This window comes from Phocoena sinus, chromosome 14, assembly GCF_008692025.1.
Source record: "Phocoena sinus isolate mPhoSin1 chromosome 14, mPhoSin1.pri, whole genome shotgun sequence".
NCBI lineage: Eukaryota > Metazoa > Chordata > Mammalia > Artiodactyla > Phocoenidae > Phocoena > Phocoena sinus.
In genome coordinates, this window is record NC_045776.1 from 79651707 (window position 1) to 79667730 (window position 16024).

The 16024-nt window shown below is 47.0% G+C and overlaps 1 protein-coding gene and 1 pseudogene across 1 annotated transcript in view; one reads left to right on the forward strand and one right to left on the reverse strand.

Moving 5' to 3' along the window:
• Positions 1–16024, forward strand: part of CCDC60 (coiled-coil domain containing 60) — a 97504-nt gene that overhangs the window by 18841 nt on the left and 62639 nt on the right. The window lies entirely within an intron of this gene.
• Positions 1161–9250, reverse strand: LOC116739012 (annotated as a pseudogene).

The following is a 16024-nucleotide window of genomic DNA, read 5'->3' on the forward strand; positions in this document are numbered from 1 at the left end:
CTCAGATGAGCCATTGCCAAAGACTATAATCCATTCACCTTTATCAATGCAAGGGAAAACTTCCATTTGTTCTCTACAGACTATAGCCTTTGACCTCGTCTTCTTCTGGATCTTCTCCGTAATATTAACTGACGCTTTGCAGTTATGATTTCACTTAAAAGTAAAATAAAATAAAATTATATTACAAAGTCAGAAACCTCACAGGTTCGCCAGGCGCATCTCCGAGAACCTGTACGGTGCCCAGGAGCAACACTTAGGATGCCGGGCCAAGAACCAGCCTGCAGCCCACTGTGAGAAAAGTGACGCTCGGTCATTGGTCCAGCCCACGACCCACAGGAGTACAAAGCAATAATAACAATAAGACAGCAGGCAGTTCAAACCCTGCTATTCCAGAATTAATGCTTGTAAGTGTATTTCAACAGGCATACGTTTCCTCATGGCTCTACTCCAGAAGTGCATAAGAGCAAGAGTCATCTTTAAAACCCGTTTTCCAGTCACCGACCCCTCCCTGACCTACCGTATTGACAGGTAGTATATCATGGCTTCTGGAACCAGCCTGAATCCCGGCGCCACCACTGACAAACTGTTTGAATACAGGCACGCTACCTAATCTCTCTGAATCTCATTGCCCTCCTCTGTAAAATGAGGATAATAATAACACTTCGTTGTGAAGGGTAAATGAGTTAAGATGCATATGTCTGGCACTTGGATTGCATGTGTTAAACACACATACAAGAAACACAGTGTTCCTGATGGCTGGTGTTTATACCTCATTCCAACTGCTTGACCATGCCACTGGGATTCTGTCCATTCCTTTTATTTTTTGAAAAAAGACACGTTTATTCAGCGTCATGATCAGACTATTACATTTAGCAATCAACAGCATGGGCGCAAAAAAAAAAAACTACATTAAAACCCTTTGTTGGAATGCTTTACACTTTCCACAGAACAGAAACTAAAATAACCCGTTATACACTTAGTCACAAATATAGTTTTTTTTCACCCGTACACATGAGTGTTGTCTAAAACATGTCTTCTTTGTAGCAGCTAGGCCCTGCCACCACTGTGCTTGGCTGAGTTCACAAATCTGTTGTAAACTGCAGCTTCCCTGTCACTTCTCTGGCTCTCCTCTCCTGCTAAGCTTTGTTTCCTGGCAGTAATCAAAACCTTCTGCCGCTGCCATAGCTCCTGCTGCTGCTGCTGGAACCACCATAGGCACCTTGGTTTCGGGGTTTGGCAAACTATTGGCCTCCACCACCATAGGGGCCAGAACTTCTGCCTCCAAAGTTTCCTCCTTTCATGAGTCCAAAATTTGAAGATTGATTGTTGTAACTGCCAAAATCGTTGTAGCTTCCACCACCTCCAAAATGGCTTCCATCGTTACCAAATCCATTATAGCCATTTCCACTGCCACCATAGCCACCGCCACCGCGGCTGCCACCAAAGCCACCTCGGCCGCTGAAGTCTCCTCCATGACCAAAGTTGTCACTCCCACCAAAACCCCCTCCACGACCACCACCAAAGCTTCCAGAACCACTTCGACCCCTTTGGCTGGATGAGGCACTAGCCATCTCTCGCTTAGATAGGGCTTTCCTGACTTCACAGTTGTGGCCATTCACAGTGTGGTATTTCTGAATGACAGTCTTGTCTACGGAGTCATGGTCATCAAAGGTTATGAAAGCAAAGCCTCTCCTTTTGCCACTGCCTCGGTCAGTCACGATTTCAATCACTTCAGTTTTCCCATATACTGTTCAAAATAATCTCTTAGGTGATGTTCGTCAGTGTCTTCTTTAACGCCACCAACAAAAATCTTTTTCACAGTTAAGTGGGCACCAGGTCTTTGAGAATCTTCCCTTGAGACGACCCTCTTTGGTCCCACAACTCTTCCATCCACCTCGTGTGGCCTTGCATTCATGGCTGCATCCACGTCCTCCACAGTGGCTTATGTGACAACCCCGAAGCCCCTGGAGCGCCTGGTGTTTGGATCACTCAACACCACACAGTCTATGAGCACTCCGCACTGCTCACAATGGCTCCTCAGACTCGTCGGTTGTTTCAAAGTTCAAACCTCCGATGAAGAGCTTCCGCAGCTGTTCGGGCTCTTTGGGTGACTCTGACTTAGACGTGACAGCAGTGGAGAGGTGGGGAGACGTCAACGATGCTTACTTGGCGGCGTCCACGGGCAGAAGAGCTGTCCATTCTTTAGGAGAGATTTTCTTTTTTTTTTTTTTTTTTTTTTTAGTTAATTATTTATTTATTTGGCTGCGTTGGGTCTTGGTTGCTGCATGCAGGCTTTCTCTAGTTGTGATGAGCGGGGGCTACTCTTTGTCGCGGTGTGCGGACTTCTCATGGCGATGGCTTCTCCTGTTGTGGAGCACAGGCCCTAGGCACACAGGCTTCAGTAGTTGTGGCACGCGGGCTCTAGAGTGCAGGCTCAGTAGTTGTGTCGCACAGGCTTAGTTGCTCTGCGGCATGTGGGATCTTCCTGGACCAGGGCTCGAACCCGTGTCCCCTGCATTGGCAGGCGGATTCTTAACCACTGCACCACGAGGGAAGTCCCAGGAGAGATTTTCTTATCACCTGTGCGGGGACCCAGAGTTTTCTCATTCCTATCTGATTGGAAGGAAAGTCAAATGCTGGAGAGCATACAACTAAGAAGCTTAGGGTGCTGTAGTTTGTCCTTTGCCTTGAGAGACAAAGAGCTAGATACTTTTCAGATACTGTTTTTAAGATTAAATTAGTTAATACACAGAAAGCATTTAGAATATGAGCAGCTGCATCATAAGGACCATCTCTTTTGTAACATAGAGAGGCTACAAAGTCACACTTCTTATATTTTTCCAGCTAGCCATAGGAGCCATCACATGAATTTTTCGCAGGAAGTCAAGTGTCTCCCTCTAGGAGCTTCACCTCCCCCTTGAAATGTCTAATGAATAGCTTTATTTGGTTACCTTCCACACCCAGAGGTGGAGGGAGAAAATTGGTTCTGTGCCCTCCATTGCCCCTCACTGCCACAACGTGTCGCTGTCGAGAACAGGTCCTCCAAGCTCTTAAGAGACCGTACTAGCCGTTCTTCCTGACGTCTCACTGATCCATACCATCATAGCTCTCAAATCCCATAAGGTTTGATAAGGAACCTTCCCCCCAGACAATCAGGGCTACCTGCATGTGAGAGGTTACCTTTAGGGGCTCCAAGATGCCTTTTCCCTGATCAATCTGAGGGAAGCCACCCTAGTGTATAACCGTAGAGGTTTTCTGGGCTTTTTCTTGTTGAAAAACTTACAGAGAGAGCACAATTTTTTTTTCCTACTTGAGCAGCCCAGATACGTCACATAAATCATTTCAATAGATGGACAGTAATGTGGAATGGGACATTTTCCCAAAGTCAGACCTCATCACAGCAGAACACTGCCATCCCCCTTGGGATGAGAAGGACCCCTTACAAACTTACTTACCTGGACTTTATCTCCCCAGAATTTCCCATGGAAATGAGAACAAAGCAAGAATGCTTGCAGAAGCACTTTTCTGCCCTGAACTTCAAGAAAATGCAGGACAGTCAGATCAAACAGGCTGAGAAGCGCCGAGAATGATGTTTCAGCGAGTTCCCTTAGGTTGCATGTGAGGCAGACAGACGGAGTTTTGAGGGTCAGGAAATTCTGACTGTTTTGGCGCTGCTCTGTCAGGCCCATGGGTACCATTTAAGGAAAACGCATGTCCTCGCCCTTCACATCTGACTGTGTGCTTAGCTTTAGGAGTCGTTCTGGGTCAGATTAGCTCCAAACAAGAGTTTCCTGGCAGAATGTGGGTGCAAAGTAAAGGAAACCAATTAGAATATTGCTTTGCAAGATAATCTTTAAATCAGAAGAGCTTATTCGGGAATCCATTAAATAAAGCCAAATCCAAACAACTAGTTAAGGCAAGAATCTGAATCTCCATCCCTGCCCTGAAACAGCCCCAAATGCACATTAGCTGAAAAGCAACCTTTAGATCCAGCGAACTTTCTCTGAAGGTCTCCTACTACCCATGCTAGGACAGGGGTGGGGAAAGGAGTGGTATATGTTCAGAACAGGGCTGCCCCTTTGCACAGTTCCAGGGGCTACCATTCGCAATGTATGTTTCAGAGTGAATGGCACCCCCAAAAAACTCAGTTTGTAGAATACAGTGTTAATAGTGGCCCTGAGGTTGTACAATTGAACAGCACTTTATTGATAGTTGTACAAAGATAAAAATAAGAGCTTAACGAGCTCTCAGACCCTGGGGCCTGGGAGCGGGGAAGTGTTGGAGAAGGGATCACAGGCCAAATTATTGGTAAGTGTCTATGGTGTTTTGTAGACTAGATACTGCCTTAAAAAGAGTGTGTTTGGACTCATTTACCTTTTCCCTGCAATACCTCTGTGGTTCTTTGAGTTTACACCCTTAGGAAGTGTTTGGTCTAGAAAAGTGACTAGGAAATGACCAGGTAAAAAGGATATAGAGTTGGGGGAGGGATCCCTGGCAGGGAAAACAACACGATCACAGCCAGGACAGGACCTGGAAGGTTGGCTGACTGTAGACACCTTTTGCTAAGTTCCTGCTCTGTCTCAGACGCTGGGCTAGGGATCGATGTAAGGTCATCTCAAATGTGAGAGGAAGATGAGAGTTTAATCCTGGGATCAGGTAGTAAACAGAACATCTTTCAAACTGAGGCAGCTCAACAGACCCTGGGTAAATGGGGGCCGGGGTGGGGGTGGGGGCTGACCGTGGTCCTGAACAGAGGTTTTGCATCTTCCGGGATCTCTCTCAATGTTCCATGACAAAGACAAGCTGTGGCAGACAGCCGCCCCACGTCCAGGAGGCCGTCAGAAGCTGCCCCTCCTGGCGGCAGGCAAGACCCAAGCTGTGAATTGAGAAGGGAAGCCTTTCACAACACACTGCCCCCAGCAACTGCACAGCGCCTCAGACCCCTGCAATTTCCCCTCATAGTGACACTTAGCGAAGAAGCTGTTGTGAATTCCTGAGCAGTTCTTGTTCTCCAGCAGGTAATCCCCACCATCAATCAAGCAGAAGAACACGGGTCAAAAGCTCACAGGCTTGTGGTCTTGTGCCTGATTCCATCGTCTGTTGTCTGTTTCAAAATTGTAAGCCGGTGGTTCTCTGGAGATGGCCAGTGTGCTCCAGAAAAAGCCTGTTTCTCTGCTGATGCATGTTTTCTGTCCACACTGGCTGGTCCATGAACAATCCTTCCATCCCATTTAGTCATTGAGCACAATAGGTAGTAATGAGCATTGTAGGGTGGGGCTTACATTCTTTAAAAAACAAAAAAAATACTCAACCAGTTTATCTCAGAACCGAAAACTGACTGCCGAACTGCCTCCAAATGGTATACTTTTTTTTTTTCAGGTGGGGTAAGTTTCTGTGTGTTGATGGATGGCAGGAGAGGGCAGTGGTTAGGAAAACTACTATATATAAAATAGATAAGCTTCAAGGATATATTTTACAGCGCGGGGAAATATAGCCATTATTTTATAATGACTTTAAGTGGAGTATAATCTATAAAACTACGGAGTCATTATGTTATATACCAGAGACTAATATAAAATTGTAAATCAACTATACTTAAAAAAAAGAAAGAAAATAAAGAGTCGGTGACTCCTAGATTCAGACAGACCAGAGTGGAAGTCCTGGCTTTGCCACCTTCTCATTGTGTGACTTTAGGTAGGTGGCTTCATTTCTGTGAACCTCAGTTTCTCTGCCTTTGAAATTATCGTACCTGCCTTGCAGGGCTGTCGTAGGGATTAAATGAGATAATACGTGTGAGGCCTCGGGGGCCCTGCCTGACACTCAGAAAGTGCTCTGTAGGTAATGGCTATCATTAGGATAATTTTCAAAGCCTAATCCTCCCCAGGGTTTTTGCACTCAAGGATAGTTAGCTTCTTCCACACCCCCTCCAAGTTCTAATTTGCTTCTAAATATGATGGGGTAAATAGACAAAAGGTGGGGTGGGGAAGTGAGGGGAGCAGCAAGAGGCACATTACACTCCTTCACAGGCCGACTTGCCAATCTCCCCTTCCCGACGAGGTTCAGAGCTCCTCATCGCAGTTGCCTAGAAACCGGAGCTATGGGGGCTTCTGCTCCCTTCCAGAAATCGCCCTAATTGGGATGCTTATGGAACGGTTTGTTGACACTTGGCAGGTTTTAATTCTTCCTCTTCCAGAAGAGATCTTCCTCTTCCAGAAGAGATGCATACATCTCTCATACAAATGCTGACTCACATTAATTACAGAGTAGCCCTGGGCCAAGGCACCTTTTAACCACAAAGGAACCATGGGGACGGCAGCCTTACTCAGCATCCTCTGACAAAATGACCATTTTAGGTTGCTGTCACTGTGCTTACATTTCAAGATGTTTACAAGGTCTGAGATGGATTTTGGAGGAGGATGGTGTGTGAGAACAAGGGTGTGTGTGTGCGTGTGTGTGTGTGTGTGTGTGTGTGTGAATCGTGAGGTCACAAAAGCTTGGAAAGTCCGTGAACTTGTGCCATCAGTCAAAGCACAACGTATGCCTATTGTGTAACCTGGTATTAAGGGCTGGATCTGTGTTCCTTTGAGGGGTTTAAGCACCACTTGTGGTCACTGGGCACAAGGCAGGTCAGAGACCGCACTACGAGCTAAAGAAATAACTTTCCCGAGAGTCACATGGGGAGCCTGTTTCATTTGATCACTTTCTTCCAGAACACCGCTATAGTCTAGTTCCCAGATGGAAAAAAAAATAAATTTCAAAGGCATCCATTCACCTCTACCCTGTTCGGATGATTCAGCTTCTGCACGGGCGGTTCTGCACACCCACTCCACCCAGAGAGAACGGGAGCGTACAGCACCAGAGTCGGGTTGCGCCATTGGTACGCGCCCCAGAGGAGGCGTGTATTTCGTTCAGATTAGAGATGCAAGGATTTCAAATGGTCAGTTATTCAGGCAACAGATATTTTCTGAGGACTCCCCATGTGCGGGTTCTGGGGACGCAGAAAAGATTTCGAAACTGTCCCTGCCCTCTGGGAGCTCCGTCTGGTAGTGGGGGTAGGAGGAGGGCGTGCGTGGACAGAAACAAGTCAACCGGCAGTTGAGGGCAGCACGTACCAGACAGAGGTGCCTGCTCCAGCACGGGAAAAGCAGAGGCAACTTGCACACAGGGTGGGGTTTATACCTGAGTAAGTTCTAAAAGATGAGTAGAAGGTAGCCAGGTGAAGAAGAAAGGGCATTCCAAGCAGAGGGACAAATGCACGAGATGGGGCGGAGCATGGCTGTGCAGCACTGATGGTGTCGCTAGAGCATCAGGGGGCAAGGAGGAGGCTGAGGGGGTGGGACAGGTCCAGCTCGCGCAGAGCCCTGGAGGCTGCACTGGGAAGCCTGGAGACGGTGCGCAACGTAGGGAAGGGTTGGAGAGGAAAAGAGTTCCAAGATAGGGAGGCCAGTGAAGAGGGAACGGCGGGGGAAAGGCAACGGCAGCCTGATTTCAGGGCATGGCATCCAGGGTGGAAAACTTTTGTTCCTTAGCCCCTCAGAAGTGTACAGCCCTGAGACAGAGCAGGGTGGAGCCAGGCCAGATGGTGGGGAGCTGCGAGGACAGCGGAGTGGTGCACTCTTCATAGGATGTGCATCTTCACGTTTCAGAAGCTGACTCTGTTGCCTGGTGGAGGGCCAAAACATCAGGGGAGCGGTGCTAAGAGGCAAGAACATTTGAGTAATTACGTTGCCAAGACTTTTGGACTCCAAACCCCCAGCCAAACACGTCGTGCCTTTTTCAATTCCTTGAGTGGTGCCTAAGGTGGCAGAGGGTTTAGCAGAGAGCGCATAGAGATTCACAGAGGTACAGCTTTTTTTGCATCTTAATTTTACGCGTCACTAACTTACCTGTGTGTGTACCCAGTTGTGCTTTGTCGTACAGATTGTACTCTGACTTTCTAAAAAATGCTTTCACATCTAGTTCCTCATTTTTCATCTTTCACAAGTCAGATAAGATAATACTATCTCAGAAAGACAGATGAGGAAGACAGGCTCAGGCCTGGATACGAGTCCAGACTCCACGGCACCCCGTCTGGGTGACCTTGCATAAGTCACCGAACCTCTCTGTACTTCAGTTTCCTCACTGTGAGATGGGGCGGTAAGACTGCTAATTGCTGCCTTGGAGAATTGTTTTAGAAGTTAGAGAGATTAGTAACTTTAAAGCCTTTTCATAGTTATTGCCACGTGGTAATTATTGATGTTCTCATGGTGATGGCGGCCATGATAGAGGCAGTGGGGTGATGGCTATCCCTAAATCAGTAGGCTAACTATTCTGCCTAAATCACACAGCCAGTTAGTTGTTGGTAGAATTAGAATTAGAACCTGGCTTCCTAACTGACCTTAATGTCCCACTTTCGCCCAAACCCGTCAGCCTCGTGACCATCGCCTGTCCTCAGCGGGTCTCCCAGGCTGGTGTGGGCTCCTTACATTCTTCTTTCCATCTCTTTCTCCTCCTCTTTTACCTCTTTGTCTTCCTTTCCTGCTTTCTTCATTTTCTTTTTTTTTTTTTTTTTTTTTTTTTTTTGGCGGTATGCGGGCCTCTCACTGTTGTGGCCTCTCCCGTTGCGGAGCACAGGCTCCGGACGCACAGGCTCAGCGGCCAATGGCTCACGGGCCCAGCCGCTCCGCGGCATGTGGGATCCTCCCAAACCGGGGCATGAACCTGCGTCCCCTGCATCGGCAGGCGGACCCTCAACCCCTGCGCCACCAGGGAAACCCCTTCATTTTCTTTAGTGAAGGTCTGAGATAGAGGTTAAATAAAGGAAGAACCCAGAAAAGAAAACCACTTAAAATAATTAGAAGGTCTCTGCACGTCAATTTTTATTCAGCAGAGCAGAGGTTAATTCCCTGGCCCTTTAGCTTAATAAATTTCATTACTTAACATGACAACCAAGCGTTGATCCTACCACCACTACGTACAGTGGATTCACAGACCTTTATTAATTACTGTGTAGTGCAGTTGACCGAACCCCCAAATAATTGTGGTCTAATTAGACCGTTCTTGCCGCTACTCTCAGAGGAGAGAAACTCCTAAGGTTGACACGTGAGCCAAGTGCCGCTTCCCAGAAGCCTGTGGAGGCTCGGAGCCAAACGGCGTCCCGTGTGCAAAGCAAGAGAGCTGTTGTAACAGCAGTCATTTATAGCTTCACGGAGATGACGACGATGATGATGAGAATAGTGGTTGTGAGGATCTCCGACGTGCCAGGCATCATGCTAACTGCCTCACATATATGGTTTCAACAATATCCCGGGAGGGTATCAATTCATCCCAATGCTGCAGGTGAGCAACGTGCATCTCAAAGAGGTAAAAGTGACTCACCCCAAGTCACAGACGTTGAGTGGCAAGGAAACGATGAGCAGTTAAACCTAGAAGAGACCTTTTCTAAAACCAGTGCATTTTCCTCATGCAACACTTTGGAGTCAGGCTACCCGGGTTTAAATTCCAGCTCCACCAGTTACTAACCTCTGGTCAGACTCCTGCTTGACCTCTATGAGCCATGCTTTCCTCGACAGCAAAATGAAGAGCACTTCCTTCATGGGGATGGTGCGTGGATGCGAGGAGAGAGCTGCACATCGAGAGCCTAGCTCGGTGCCGCTCAGGTCATCACTGCGCCTCCTCCCACCACCCCAGACAGTACCTGCTTCTCTCCAACTGCAGCCACTCCCCTGGGCCCCCAGCCTTCATTCCTTACAGACTCAGACCCTCCTGTTGTATATTTCCCAGATGTTCAGGCACCCTCAGGGGAGATGCTCCCAGACCTACCTCTCACAGAAGAGTTTCACGCTTCTAAGTTTCCTTGCCTCATCTCCCATGATCCAAAGTAACCTCTCCTAATATCTTTCCCTAGTCCACAGCCAGTGATTTAGCCAAGATGATGGCATTTCAAACGTGATAATCATGACAGTTTAGTCAAGGAAAAAAGAGACAGAGACAGATACTAAGAGAGATTGTCAGTTGGGGTCTATATTCAACTGGGTAGCAAACAGAGCCCTGAAATTACCATGACTTAAGCAAGGTAAAGGCTTACCTCCCTCACATAAAAGAGGTTTCCCTTCTGGAGGAAGTACCCAGATTCCTTCTATCTTTTAATCCACTATGCTTAGTGTTTGCTTCCACCTGCAGGGTTTCCTCATGCTCACACAATGGCTACTGGCACTGCAACAATTGTAGCTAAGTTCCAGGCAGCAGGAAGGAAGAAGAGGAAAAAGGAACCAAAGGGCATATGCCACCCAGCTGTGTTAACCTCCTTTATAGAGTTTTCCCAGAAGTCCCTCCCAACGATTTCCTCTTGTACCTCACTGGCTTGTCCTATCTGCCAGGGCAGCTGGAAAATGTAGTTTTGTTTGTTGTTGTTTTGTTTTGTCGACTTTTTATCTAGGAATTTGATGTCCAGGATAATGTGGTCTTTACTAAGGAAGCTCCGGAAATGGAGCTTTGGGAGAAAGGGCGAGAGGTAGGGAAGGAAAACCAGTAAATGCTGACTGCCTGCTCTTTATCAGGCACTGTCTTCAAGGAGTCTGCTTTCTAGTGGGAAAAGCAGACAAGGAACTAGGCAGTTGCCATATAGTGTGAGGAGTGCAGTGACGGGGAGCACATGGACACAGGGAGCTGTGAGGGCACAGAGGAGGCACTTGACCTAGCCTAGAGCTGGAGGGAAGGAAGGAGTAGCAGTATTGAATGGTCAACAGTTGACAGTTTTTCCAAAGCCTTGGAATCAGCAAGTGAAAACGGGGAGGAAGTGCTGCAGGAAGAGGCAGAATCATAGGACTCTGAGGGGTAGAGAGATACAAATGAATGACTGGATGAGTGGGGTATGTTGCAGGACGGGGGACCCCTACCCAGGGCCTGAGAGTCGGCTCTTGTCTAACACTTGGAAATGAATCGTCCGAGGAGACACACGTGCTGACAAAGCAAAAGATTTTATTGGGAAGGGGCGCCCGGGTGGAGAGCAGCAGGGTAAGGGATCCCAGGAAGACTGCTCTGCCACGTGGCTCGCAGTCTCGGGTTTTATGGTGATGGGATTAGTTTCTGGGTCAGTCTCTGGCCAATCATTCTGACTCGGGTCCTTCCTGGTGGCGCATGCATCACTCAGCCAAGATGGATTCCAGCGGGGAGGATTCTGGGAGGTTGGCAGGACATATGGACTGGCGTCTCCTTTTGACCTTTCCCGAATTCTTCCGGTGGGTGGTGGCTTGTTAGTTCCGGGTTCCTTACCAGGGCCTCCTGTCGTAAAACGACTCATGCAAATGGTTACTGTGGTGCCTGGCCAGGGTGGGCGGTTTCAGTCAGTGGTTCCCCTAACAGTTAGAGATAAAGCCCAGATCTTAGAGGGACTTATTGCCATGGGAAAAAGTCTGAAGTTCATCCTGAGAGCAGTGGGAAGCCACTGAAGGGTTTGGAACACTGATGGGAATGAGTCTGCATTTCAGAAAGAGCCCTGTGACAGCCAGGTGGACAATGGATTGAGAAGGAGGAAGACCAGGTAGGAAGCTACTTAAAGTAATAGATGGTTTCTGGCTAGGGTGGTGGCAACAGGAAGTCAGTCTAGTGACATTTAGGAAATAGAGTGGACATCACTTCATTATGAATTAATGAATATGAAGGGGATGAAGGGGACAAAAGCAATCTCTCCATTTTACAGGTGAAATGAATTGTATTTTGCCACCAAGGTCACTTCTGGATAGCAAAGGAAGACTGGCCCGTGGCCAAAGAAAGACTCTAGGCTGTGCCTTCTTCCGACTCAAACAGCGTCTGCTAGGTGCAGGTGCGCTGTTTGTCCAGACCTCAGAAATGCCACATGAATTTTGCAAAGGAGCCAGAGAGAATAAAACTGAAGCAGATAAAGCGACTTCTCCCTTGCCAGTCAATTTTGCTGTGTCTTTATCACAGTCTCAGTAGCATCTCTCTTTCATCTGATTAAAAAGAACCCTTGAACTGGGCCTCGTCTTTGGGCTGAGTCATTCAGACAGGAGAGAAATCCCTCTGAAACTTCTGATCTGAGAGCTGAAATCCTGACTTGGTGAATCTCCCATTGTTAGGCATTACAATTAGCAAATAACCCAGGGAGAGTAAAGAGATGTTCAGATGTGATTTACTAAGAATATAGTTGCAGTAAGCACTGGGAAGATGTTTGCAGTCCATTGGCTGTATACACAATATGCTACCAGAGCAATCTTTTGTGTATGCAGTTGACCTTTATCTCTGGCAATCTTGTCCTATAAAGAAGAGTGAAATCCTCCATTGCAAATCATTGGCCCTCAGGAAATGTCTTTAATTTGCATGCTGACAAAGATATTAACTTGGGGTGGGGGTGGGGTGTTGATAACGCATCACGTCCTTTTGTCTGAGAGGTAGTTCAGAATCTGTGTCGCGCCTACAGTTGACTGAAGTTCAATTACTGTAATAAATGTATTCCAAATTTCATCTCAATTGCATTTGCATTTTAATGAATGATTCTCACCTTCTTGTCGATTTGGCAGCCAGGCAGATTTATTAAGTTATTGTATAAACAGGGCATTCTAATGCGGGAATTTAAACGCAAAATATTTGCTTGGTGCGTTTGAGCTAGGGCTGGGTTATTAATTTGCCTGTAGGGGTTGCCTGAAAATTCAAGAATTTCAGGATAGTGTTTCAGATCTATCCCTCCAGTTCCATCACATTTGCCCTCTCCTCCTCTGAAATCGATATGTCTGGGTGGGCTGACAAAGCAAGACGTGAGCCAGCCAGATGAAATGGGTTCTCCAAGCCTTCAGCCTCCACAATCTGGGAAGAAACTGATTTATTTGCCATTATTGGAAAACAGTAAAATTTGTTAAGTGAAAATTTCCCGTGTAGGCAATTCCCTTCTGCGAGAGCAGGACATCCCTGAAATCGGATATTGCCAGGAGTGTTTGTTCATTTTAATGTCATGCTTCCTCCCCCATGGAAGCTCTCCTGGCTTTATAGTCCCATATTTCTTGCAGGCAGAGACAGAAAATGTGAGTGAAAACCAGCTGGATGCAGAGCAATAATACCATTAAAAGTTGTGTTTTTTTGTTTTTAAGTACATCTGGGCTGTTGATTTTTAACAAAGTGATTTGCGGTGGTTAATCCCCTGCCCCCCATAATAGAAAGGTGGAACGTGAATTTCTTTCGCTGCCTGTCAACGCTCTAGTACTCACAGCTTCCTGCAAGGCCCCTGTGAAGAGCTGGGGCTGTCTGTTTTTTTCCATGTTTCCTTTGGGGCCCTGGGGATGGAGCTGCTGATTCAGGTAGTGGGAGACTCATGACAAGCAGAGTGCCCTCAAAGAGTGAGAATGGCTGCTACAGCTGTGCTTGAAGAACTTTCTGAGATGAATTGACTGCTAGTGTGTGTCAAAGTTTTATTTCAAACTTGTAGGAAGGGAATTGGGCTTCTAATAAAGCCAGTTCGAAGATTTCTTTCTGGAAAGAGTATCTTTTAACAGAAGGGAGAGGACAGCTAGACCAGTGCAACTCCAACTTATATATGAGTCATCTAGGGGTCCTCCTGTTAAAATGCAGATCCTCATTCAGGAGGTGTGAGGGGGGCCCAAGATTATGCATTTCTAACAAGCTCCTGTATGTTGCTAATGCTGCTGGTCCAGGGACCACACTTCGAGTGACAAGCAGCTGGATAGCGTCACTCAAGAGTAGGATGACTAGTAAAGATTAACAGCCTTGTTACAAGTCTGACAGGCCAGATGTGGGGGTAAATCTAACACCCCAAGAAGGACTCTCAGTCTCATCAGAGAATATCAGAAAATTGCTAGATACTTCTCTGAAGGGGCTGTTAATTACCTTTATGTTCCAAGTTCTGTTCCAGATCATCTTTTCTCAGGTCTGAGGCAATTTCTTTCCTAATGCCATATTTTATATCTAATAGGCACATTTTTTCCCACATTTTAACATCTCTGAACTGGAGATGCAGTGTACAATCATGTCTTAATCGAACTGGCGTGGATTTTTCCTTCGTTGTGGTTCATAAAATAATGTCACCTCTTATAACAAATGATGTATTGGTCAGCGATTTTCACCATAATGCTGTGTAACAAACTATCCTAAAACTCAGTGACTTTCAATAAGTATTTCTTCCTTGCTCATGTGTCTGTGGGATAACTGGGGTTTGGCTGATTTAGGTTGAGATTAGCTGGGTTCAGGTCTGTTCCATGCCTTTCTTATTCTTCTGGGTTCAGCGAAATAGTGGGGTTTTTTTCTTGTCATGGACCCAACTGAGCAAGCTTATTTCAAGCTTCTTTTCAGGTCGTATCTACTAACATCCCATTGGCCAAAGAAGTCATATGGTGAAGTCCAAAGTCAGGATGCTGGGAGAACATCCCCCACCCCCACCCCCCCCCCCCCCCCCGAATGTAGGGGATGGGGGAGGGAGTATGTGCTGAATGATGACGTGATCTGCCACAGGTGGTGAGTTGGATTGGGTAAAACATGGTCTAAAGGAGGAAAGTGTAATCCACCAGCTTCTCTTCTGTGGGCCTAGAGGTGAACTCTGCACAATAAGAGCAGCCCAGAGATGCATAGACTCAAAGCTTTAAAACTTCCTTCTGAATATTCTTGTGTTTGCAGCATGCAGACGGAGAGAGAAATTCTGGAATCATCCCTGCTGGCTCCCAACCCTTGCTTTGCTACTTCCCAACTACTATGACCCTCATCGTTTACTTAACCTCTTCCCTCTATTTTCTCAACTGCAGATCACACCACCCTCTCAGCACTGTTAAGCAAGTTGACAGTAATAATTGTAGCGCCCAATCATTGAGTCCTAGGTACCAGGCACTACACTAAACTCTTTACACCCACTGTCATTTAATCCTCCCAACAGCCCTTTGAGGCAAGAATCACTTTTCTCCTCATTTGGAGATGAAGAGGCTGTGGCTTAGAGAGGTTTAAAACCTGCCTAAGGGAGTGGCAAAGTAGAGACCCCATCCAAGAGGCTGGCCCCTCCGAGGCTTACCACTTCGTACACTGGCCCTCAGGTCTGAAGGTGCTTGGGAGTGAAACCTGCCCCTTTGGTGTGGCTCAGCTCAGCCCCACTGAGACTATTCCTATTGCCATATTGCGAATGTTTCATTCATCAGCTCACACAGGCTCATGAATGTACAGAGAACACATGTCCCTTAAATGTGAAAACCTACCCGCATGCATTGGTTAAGAGGAAGTGGCTTTGGGTAGAGGAAACTTTCCATTTTATAATCCGCTTCTTCCTCCGTTTGCCTGGCGCAGTTAATTATTTGACTCCCCGTCGTTCCTCTTGCCACGTTAGCTGTGGGAGTTTTACATCGTGGAAAGCAGTGAACAGGAGGCCCCGGGTGAGTGGATTTAAAGACGAAAACTGCTCTTCCCTGCATAATAGCTCCCTTCAGACGAATAGCCTGGTAATCAACAATAATGATGAAGAAAATGGAGGGAACATACAGGGAATTAAATGGGGGTTTGCTAAAATACTAGGCATTTTTAAATGGGCCTCTGCAGTAACAGGGGAGCACTTCACGGTGCACGGCGCGAACACCCCGCAGCCTGAAGTTCCCAGAATAGGCTGGTGGGTCTGACCTGAGGGCCCAGACAACCCCTGCCCCCCTCCACACACACACCACCACCTCTGTTCATCTCTCAGCCAGGTCTTTCCAGAAGATCTAACCGCTAGGAGTCTGGCTGCCTTGGTTGAAAGGGGCTGCAGTTCTACCAGAAAACTTGCTAGATTCCTCAAATTGCCAACACCAACTCCCCGATGTTTTTCTGTGAGTCAATCAGTAAGACAGGCATTCATCGCTACCCGCATCTAGAGGTTTGTGGCAGACCTCGCTTTTCACAGTGTCGTCCCTATACAGGTCCTTGAAAGAAATCTCTTCTTCCACCAGGAATGGCTAGGCATCACCTGAACAGCTGTTTCAAAATCTCATGGTCATGAGGAATCACATGAGGGATTGTGTTTCCCTCCTTGTGCTGGCCACTAGGATGCTGAGGGCCAAATCTG